The 10,055-nt window shown below is 34.6% G+C and overlaps 1 long non-coding RNA gene across 1 annotated transcript in view; it reads right to left on the minus strand.

Annotated features, from left to right (window-relative positions):
- LOC122629760 overlaps positions 1-9,574 on the minus strand; it is a 38,940-nt gene extending 29,366 nt beyond the window's left edge. Inside the window, exons 1-2 of the long non-coding RNA XR_006327341.1 lie at positions 8,665-9,574; positions 7,331-7,461 (exon numbers count right to left, since the gene is read on the minus strand). This is a non-coding gene — a long non-coding RNA (uncharacterized LOC122629760). The remainder of the gene's footprint in view (positions 1-7,330; positions 7,462-8,664) is intronic.
- Positions 9,575-10,055: the final 481 nt, after the last annotated feature.

The raw sequence follows: 10,055 nt of genomic DNA on the forward strand, positions 1-10,055 counted from the left end.
ACGTATAGCTTTAAGTATATATGTATATGTGTCTGACTACAGACAAACGCTTAAGAATCACTTACAGTGCTACCTACGAAAAGTATGCCCGAATAATCCCGAAGGGAAGGTGTATTTCGAGCTTGATCGCTTTTTCTCTTTTGTCTGGAACAATAGTCGACATGTTGCACCGAATTAAAGACATTCGAACATCTTTAATTGCTACGAGGAAACCATCGAACGTGACATCCTTGAATGGATCATCCTTCGTTCCTCTTCTTTTTCCATAAAACAAATTATTCAATCGTTAACGTTTCTCTCAAAGATCAAAAGTAAGAAATCTCAAACGAAGGAATACGTTCGTATAATGACAAAGCTAAAGAATCAGCTGAAAAAAGTAGATTGAGAATCGGGGACGTTTTGCTTCTCGAAGAAATCGAAGAAATATTGTTCATTCTTGCAATTCGAAGAAAAGTTAATACGAAGAAAAGTTCTACTCTAATAAACGAAGAAAGTTGAATCTCGCGAATACGAAGAAACACGAAGTCGCCTTGATAATCGTTCGCGATCATCAGTGTGTCAAAAGAAAGAGAAAAAGAGAGAACAGAGAACAAAGAAAAAAAAGAGATAGCGACACGATCAAAGAATAGATCAAAAAGGAATCTTAATGCCTTTACAGCAACAATCGATATTCACTTCTCTCCCATCAAGGATGAAACATCGCAAAAGTGATCATTACCTTCTACTCTCTCAAGCGTTATAAAAAGTCGACAATATTGTGGAGCGTGTTAATCTTACGGGTCAAATGCATAACTCATGTCTATTATTCGCTGTGAATAGTCTTGAGCGGAATGTATAATTCAATGAGTTAACTTATTTCAATAAGTTCGAGTAGATACGCCTGGTAATAAAGAAAACAGAAAAGTTAGAGAATTCATAACTCGTGAAAGTATATCAAATTTCTTGCAATTTCATGACTCTCTCATAGTGCATCGTATTAAATAAACGTTTATTAAGCCGGATTCGCAAGTATTATAGTAATGACTTGATATTACACGGAGCAATGTCGAAGCATCCATTTCCTTCTCTTTCCCTCTCTCTCTCCCTCCGTCTCACTCTCTCTCTGTCTCTCTCTCTCTCTCTCTCTCTCTCTCTCTCTCTCTCTCTCTCTCTCTCTCTCTACGTAATCAAATTGGTCTATCCCTTGCAAATTCGATTATGCTAGCTGGTATACGCGAGGATGGCACTTAAGGCTATGGCTATCCTTCGCGCTTATGCGTATATTGACATGTGGCTAATCAAGACACTTTAGTATCTATACCTTGCTACTATCTATTATCTTACTAAGAAAATCGAGTTGTTTCTCGATCTAAAAAATCATTGATGAATCAAGAAATCTTATCTATCTCTAAAAGTGACTAAATTTTATTTAAAGGATACTTCCATTTCTCTTCCAATTTTTTTAACTTTCGTTTTTTAAAGTAAGAAAGTATAATATCTTCATAGTTCTACACTGTAGTAACAATCGCCACGCACTTGAACTAACTCGAGACATACGATCCTCTTTGAACGAGTTAAATTCCTCATTCCAATTATAAATAAACGATTTACAAAAGTTGAAGTTCCCGTTTTTCGTATTTATCGTTAATATTGAATCTTTCTTACTTTTAACGAAAATCTAAATTTACCTCTCTTTTCAGTATATTATTAATCATCGGCATGAAACACGAACGAATATGATTTTGCGGGAAGAAACGATTGCATAAGAGAGGTTCATTGTACGCCAAACTCACCGGAAACTTACCAGTTCACGAACGAATCGTACTCACGTAATCCTCGTATATCATTCGTTTTTCTTCTTAAACTTGACGCGATCGATCTTGCGCAAATGCTTCCAAGTTTACCGGCGGGAGATGCGACCAATCTGAATGCCAGCCCTTCGTGGTATCCTGCCGTCGCGATACCACAGTTATTGCATTACTGCGAACGAGCATTCCTCTGGTTACGGTATCCTTGTACTACCAGGAAGCTAGTGACAACGGCCTATTCGACTAGAAGCCGATGATTTTCCGAGCCGATAGATCTTGTCGGTTGATGGAATCCCAAATGGTCAAGGTCACATTTTTCTTGCTCTCAGTTACTCGAAATAATTTAGATTATGGTTATATTCGTTGTTTTGAAGACGTCGTTACTGATAAGAGTTACTGCCAGTAGTGTTCAAATAAGAAGCTACGAAGAAACGCAATCCACAAAGTCCTATATTATATACTTCTAGATTAAAGATAATTACATAATAATTATATCGAAGTTGATTTAAAAGTCGAATCGTTAAGAAAAAAAGAAAAAAAAAGAACTACGAAGAGAAAAACTTTAATTATCGTTTTAAATTAACTTTATTTTTCTTTCAAGTATATATCGTTAGTCCTAATTACGAACTCGCTGGATAATTAAAGCAGGAAAAGACGAAGAGACTATGATATTTTGAAATAGTCTTTATGACTCAAAAGGCCATTCGCGTTCCTCGTTGTGTCGTTGCTGACTGTGAACGACCGATTTGTCAGTAAGCATAGCATTGTATCACTGTGAATGTAAATTCTCTCTGTCTCTTGACGATTAAGTCGATGCGGAACTCTGCCCCGACGAGTACGGCTATAGAGAGATCGCATTTAAACAACAGCGAGGACGAACGAGAATCGTCCTCTTAATGTTCTTCCACGAAAAGCAAAAGCGGAGAATCCTCTTACAGAATATTATTCATCCTAAAAACGGTCACCACGTCGTCCACGGCTCTATACTCTAACAAGATCATTCATCTTGGCCCATTAAAGTTTTGAGATTAATAATTACAAATATCTTTCAATATTTCTTAAGGAAACAAATATTTCTCGATATTATTTTTACGTATATTCGAATGTTAAAAGAACAAAAAGTTAGTCTCTACTTTATCAATTAATTTTATTTATTATCTAATTGTAAAACGTAATCAAACAAAAATTAATCGAAGGTATGATCCTTTCTATAATAATTAAATATTATTTTAACCAATTTCTTTCTTTTTTTTTTTTAACGACGACTATAACGATAAACGAACTACGCCTTTATATAATACACCGCACGGTAGGATCAATATCCTCCGGAAAGCACTCCTGCGGAAACTTTGCTAAATTCAAAAAGTTTTGTCTGCTTGATCATTCTAACCATATTTTCCCTCAATACTTCTTAAAAAAAAAAAAAAAAAGAATAAAAGAAAACACATACGAAAAAGGAAACGTTCGATGACTAAATTAAAAGCATCAACTCATGATTACCAAGAGAACTTGATAAAGATATAGAAGTATATGTATATATAGATAAATAGATTGCAAGGGGTACGAGTTGAATTCAAAGGGGGTGACGCCCGTAGAAAGCTCGGGCTTCAAGACATACAGACAACTCGAATCGTACCGCACGGATTACGAAGGAGGTACGTACATACGTTCTGGGTTTGTGTATCCATGGATAACGAGCTTCCTCTCTTGCTCGGCTCCCTGTTACCGCTAATGAGCTACCGTTCTGTTTTCTGCTCCTCCGCGTATAAAGGCGAGCCCAGCCGGTGCACTCTCGCTGCGGCTGAGAATGCGAAAGCTTGGGACGACCCGCCTTTATATTGGCATTCATTGAAAAGCGGATCCAAAGCACGTGCACGTGTATCTATATATTTATATACTATATATTATACAGATACATTCGCGTATATATGCATAGAAGCAACACATTCACCGGTGTACACTGATATTTTTCGACTCTCTTGTATTGTATGTGAATCATTTACGTATGAGCATTCTCATCCAATTGTACATGTAAATATATATATATATATATATATATATATGTATATGTATAATATATATATGTACATATGTATGTATGTATATGTAACTCTCTCTTTCTCGACTCGGTTCCTCTTTTACTGAGAGTCGCATCAAATCAAGCAGCCCCAGCTTTTCGCACCTACCAAATACTCCGACTCTCATCTCGTTTCTTTTCATTTGTCTCTTCGTGTGTTTAATTCGAAGGGCGAAAAAAACTTCGTTCGATCGTTCGTTCGCGAGATTTCACAGATTTAGCTACGTATCTTTTTATAAGGATCCGTTGCTCGTTAACGCGAAAAAATGGGAAACGCATATCTTTTGACGTGCCTGAAATATTTACGAAAAGACACGTTGCACCGTGTCATTACGATACTTCTTCTTGAGTTTTTTATTCGAATCGGAATTAATTCGAGTGAACGAGAGCGTTCGATCGCGAAACGAAAGGACGATTCTTTCTAAAAGCGATCGAGAATACTCAGTAATTCGAATTAGTCCGTTCTGAGGAGTATCTTGGAATGTGTTTGAGAGAAGCTCCCATTGCAATATTCCAGGGAAGACTATGCTCATAGCTTTTGCTTAAAGTGTAACTCGGCAAAGCAAACGGGCAAACTCCGATTACAATGACCGGCCATTCGAATTTCGAGCTTAACCGCGGTCAAGCATGCAGGTTAATGTAATCCAACGTTAACTATGGACCATCGTTGGTGAAATTGTCAGAAAAATCGATCGCTCGTGTTTTGCTGCAGATTAAAGATTTCAATGTGATCATTAAAAAGGCAAAACTTCCTACGAGGTCGTTTGAAATTATACAAATAAATTACTGATTAGAAATGGAGGAACAAAAGGAAAAATAAAAAATTCTTTATAATAAATTTCTTTTAACGTTATATCATTACAATACGCGTTTCGATTAATCGACGCGAGTGATAATCAACGAATATCTGTGTCGAACGTAGAAAATAACGTTATTCATTCAAACAAATACCAAATTATTCCTTCATGATTTCGAATATTGTCCCAGCTTAATTAATTACGATTCCCCTGTGGGCAATAAGACGATGGCTCAATGTCGTACCTATTCCTTACCTCCATTTAACGACCCTATTCTGGCTCGGTTAATTGCTCAACGTAACGTGTGGATGAAATAATTAACGGTGACGATATGTCAACATTGAAACATACGGAAAGAGCAAGAGAGAGAAAGTAAGAGAGAGAAATAAAATATATATCTAATTCAATAAATTCTTGACATTTCCATCTTTAGAAAAATATCTACAAAAATGAGATTTTTGAAGAATGATAAATAGATAGAAAAAGAGAGAGATGGAAAAAGAGAAAGAAACTTGTTCAACTATCTCACAACTTTCTCTCTTAACTTGCTTATCGGTTTCTGCATCCGGTAGTTGAGCGAACAAGACCGGAGGATGAAAATTTGTCTCGTCTCGTCGTAGTCATCTAGCTATAACCTCCGTTACGTAGAGACGAAAATGAAGAGAGAGGTGCCGTTCTACGAGATATACGTTCTTTTAACGTACATCTTAAGCGGCAAACGAGAACGTCTGTTGCCGTACAGCCGCCTCAATTTCAAAGCAGTAGCACGACTATTCAAGCGTTTAAGCGAGTCGCTGCTACGCAAACGTTGTTAATTGCCGAGTTGAAACAGACGTCATCAGAAGTTCAAGTCTCGAGAAAACGCGTTGAAAACGTTCATCCGTTCGAAGAGAGAAAGAGACAGAGATAACTTCGTTTAAATATCCTTGACTCAATTCGTCACATCGAATGTATCGGATAATTTGAGACTAGTAAGTTAGTACGTAATATATGATAAGTCTTTAAAATTTAAACGTTTCACAAATTTTTAATTTACAAGTGAACTTAAGATTAAATTAAACAAATAGTTTACAGTTATCTGTGAATAATAATAATTACGATTGGAATCTAAAAAAAGAAAATAAATATTTTCTATTCAAAATTTTTTAGTCTTCCTTACATCACAATTTGACTTGCCATATTTTTAATTTTACTTTGAAATAGATATCCTTTTTCGTTTTCTTTGTGTATCTTTTTCAAGCATCTTTGTGGATAATCTTTTCTAAATTTTAAATAATTCGGATACGCTATGATGGAAAGATCATCACGATATCGGACATAGGAATCTTCGAAACAATGTGCTACCCAAGTTGCACAACAAATTCCTCTCGTATATTGAAATTTCGAGATGATATCGGCTTATACCAGAAAGTTTTCGAATTCTGTTAAATAAAACTATTTTTGTTCTTAACTGTATCGACGACTATTAATTAAATTATCGCGAATAAAAATCAAAAATATATGCATACACGATAGATCCAATATTTTTCTATTTTATCTGGAATTTTATGACGTATGACTAATTTAAAAAGACGAAAAACAAACGCAACGATTCAATTCGTATCATAATTTAGCTCGAAAGTGTTCGAGTTAAACATTTGTGTTGTTAGCCGTGTAATTACAGGTTATTACAATTAGTAGGTTTATAAGTAACGACACCGTTTTGCTTTATTTTCTCCTCTCGGCATATTTGCATCATGCGCTGTCGGATATACAAACTATGTACGAATCGTGAAGCGGCTTTACCGACTCGTTACCTGCGACCATGACTGTGGCTGCGAATAGAGAAGGTACGAGAAGGTATCAGATAGCGCGAGAGAGAGAAAGAGAGAGAGAGAGAGAGAATGCGTAGTATATCAGAGCTGGCATAGTGCCACGAACTTTATTATTAACTATAACTGCGGTTTTACGCGAGCCACGTATAAAGGGATTCGGTGAGGCTGAAATTATGTAGCACCTCAACGGTGCCGGTGTTTAGCTTCGCTGCATCATCGATAACTGACCGTTAATTAGTTAGGATCGGTAGGTTGCCCTTCCAACGATTGAGATACGTACATACATACATACATATACTTTTGCGTGAATTGCACCATGTTATTATTAATCCATACTCGTAAAAATGCACTAGTTCTAGCACGTCAGAATTGTTTACGAGCGACGAGAGACCTTGTATTTTGTTTCGCAAATGGTTTATCGAATTCATCTTGCTTTCGTAGTGAGGATCCCTTGCGTATAAATACACACGGAAATGAACGGAACGAATTCGCAAAACATATGCTTAATATAAAAATGATCTCTCTCTCTCTCTCTCTCTCTCTCTTTTTCTTTTTCTTTTTTTTTAAAGGAAATAGACAATTCGTAGAAAGATTTAATCGAAGAGGAGTGATGATCGTTCGAAGCTGTGAGAAACGAAGAAAAAGAATGCTATGTACTTCATCTATCGAAGTGAAGCCATCGTTCTCGCATCGTATCGAGTATTACACCAGTAACAAGCGATCACGTTTCGTGCATCTATCTACGTACCAACCTGAGCTTGAAAACAAAGTTACCGTAAATAACATCGGATCCATTTCCACTACCGCAAGTGCGACGCTTCTGTTACATGTATTCCAATACACATACGTGCATACCTGGATACTTCCACACATACTTGCACTGTGTGAGCGAGAATAAACCAACCCTTCAATCCGGTCAGAGGGCTCCACCTTTTAGACCCCCGGCGAAAAAAGCTTCTCTTTTTGGTAGTAGATACTCGTCTCTCCTATTTCATCAAAATATAAATTGTGTATAACATTAAAATATATATGGGGATATTTTGTTAAGTTCGAACATTTTGATTTTTATATGCTTAACATTCTTTGACAGCTTATATAAAAAAAATCTACAAAAAATTCATAATTACAAATTGCTGATATAATTTTAAATATTATCGCAGTTGAATCTTTCTGTTACATAGGCAATTTTTTTATCAGTGTTTTAATTTTTTGTAATTCTCCTAGTAAACGAATATTTCAAAAGAAGTATCGAGCAAAGCTAATATCTTCTATTAGATATTAGTACATATTCGATTAGTTGAATTAACAAATAAATATCACAAAAATCTTTTATTTTAACAATTATTAAAATGTCTGTTTATTAAAATTGTTAATCATTTAGGCATAAAAATCTACTTATTTGATAATTGATCGGTACGACAATTTTTCATTTCCTACAAATTACAACTATTTTACTCTTTTGCAAACTACCATTTTTTGTTATCAAATTTCACAAAAATAATTTCCCTTCTTTTATTAAGTTTCATTTATACTACATTTCGAATAGTCACAAAAATAATCATATTTTTTTCCCTATATCGTAATAAAAAGAAATGTGTCATGTTTTTACTACACATACGCACACTATTACTATTATTGTCATCATTAGAATCATTATACAGAATTCTATAGAATCATTATTAGAAACATTGTTACTATATATTGATATTACATTATTATAATAATTATTATTATTACGTTCTTTACTAATTCACATAACGTGATTCGATAATCATGCAATGGGTCTTGATTAACCTACACCCATATGTTCTATTATTATTGTAATGCATTTCTGATTATTACTGCTGCTTTAAGTATGATTGCTTTTTTAATGTTTAAATGATTTGTGAATGTTGAATGTATGTACGCGTGTGTGCATGTTAAACGTTTTGAGATGAGAGGACTTTTAATTAGTTTAGTTAGTACCGTGACGAAGATGATAATTAATATAATATAATACTATTATTATTATTTCTCGGTTACAAAATTCTTTCAGTTCGATTTTCGTTCAAATCTGTACAAAAGTTTGTATAAAATCGCACTATAATATAAAATATCAATTGATCGTCGATAATAAAGTAATCTATTACGTACGCCGAGTATAAAAAAAATTAGAATTAGAAACAATAAAAATTATACTTGATAGTTACCGATATTTTCTTCGTTTCCTGGTCCTTCGGTCCCATCATGGAGAGGCACAACCACAGCACAGATTTATATAAACTTGTCTGAACGTGTCTTATCCATACTGACGCCGCAATGTCTCGTTTCAAACTGATCGGTATATCCAAGGACGATCTCCGATCACATATAAATGTTCGGAAGGTTACAGCACGATTGTATATAAATAAACATTTGTTCTTAGTCCTCGGTCACGACCAATGTTTACTCTCCTACGACTTGACTCCATATAACGCACTAAACAAAGCGAAAGAAAAACAAAGCCTGAAAGAAACAAAGATGAAATGACTCATCACTGCGCGAAGATATACGATAGAAAGAAATGCTCATTATTTTCCGATAACTACCAATCATTAATTATAGTTTCAATATATTCAATACTTTCTTTGGAGTTTCTTTTTTTTTGACGCATGATGTATTGCATATAAATACACGTTTCATAATTTATATTAGCTAATTTGTTTTTTAATATATCATATTGGTTTTTTCTATATCTTTTATTATATCTCCTTCATTTCTAAGTCGTATTTCTCTTATTAAACTCTATTTTATTAATACGTTCGTTTCTTCTATGAAGTTCTCAAGTTTGGTTGTACTTACATATATTCTAATCATATATTAGTTTTGATAATAATGTTATCTTTTCTTTTTGTGATGATATTTGTATCTCGTTATCTATTTCGTAACATTTATTTTTGAAGCTGAGTATATCACGCTTATCATTATAATAGCTATCTTGAAACTTTAATGCATAACCAACATATGCACACAATTTTTATGCATACATTTAAAACTCTTTTTTTTACGAGAGTATTTTTTTTTTTCGTCGTAAAATAACAATTAATTCTTGCACGAATATAGATAACATTTCTCCCTCTCCTCTCTCTCTCTCTCTCCCCCCTCTCTTTCTCTCTCCCTCTCTCTATCTCCCTCTCTCGTGATCCTCTCAAGCGATATTGTAGCTGGAAATTAATTTTAAGAAACTTATTTTCTTCCATATCCTCAATACATATTCAGTATAAAAAAAATAAAAAAATAAAGTAAAAATACTATAGAGTTCACAGTTTAGTAAAGTTTACATACGAAGCTAGATTCGATGGAAAGAAAACTAAAAGTTTCAGGAGCTCGATGGAAAGGATCCATTGTTATCCTCTCACATGAATAACTAACGACGTTTAACTCGCGAAAACCGCTTATTAAGTTTCGAGGGTAACCCTCGTAAGAAAGTATGCGCAGAAAAACGAAGGGGCAAGGATGCGAGTTTACTCCCTTGAAAAAGAAAAAAAGAAGAGCGAAGGAGAAAGAGAGATAGAGGAAGAAATGTCGCGATTTCGCGATGAAATGTTCGTGTTCGCGAACC

Source organism: Vespula pensylvanica, chromosome 6 (assembly GCF_014466175.1).
Source record: "Vespula pensylvanica isolate Volc-1 chromosome 6, ASM1446617v1, whole genome shotgun sequence".
NCBI lineage: Eukaryota > Metazoa > Arthropoda > Insecta > Hymenoptera > Vespidae > Vespula > Vespula pensylvanica.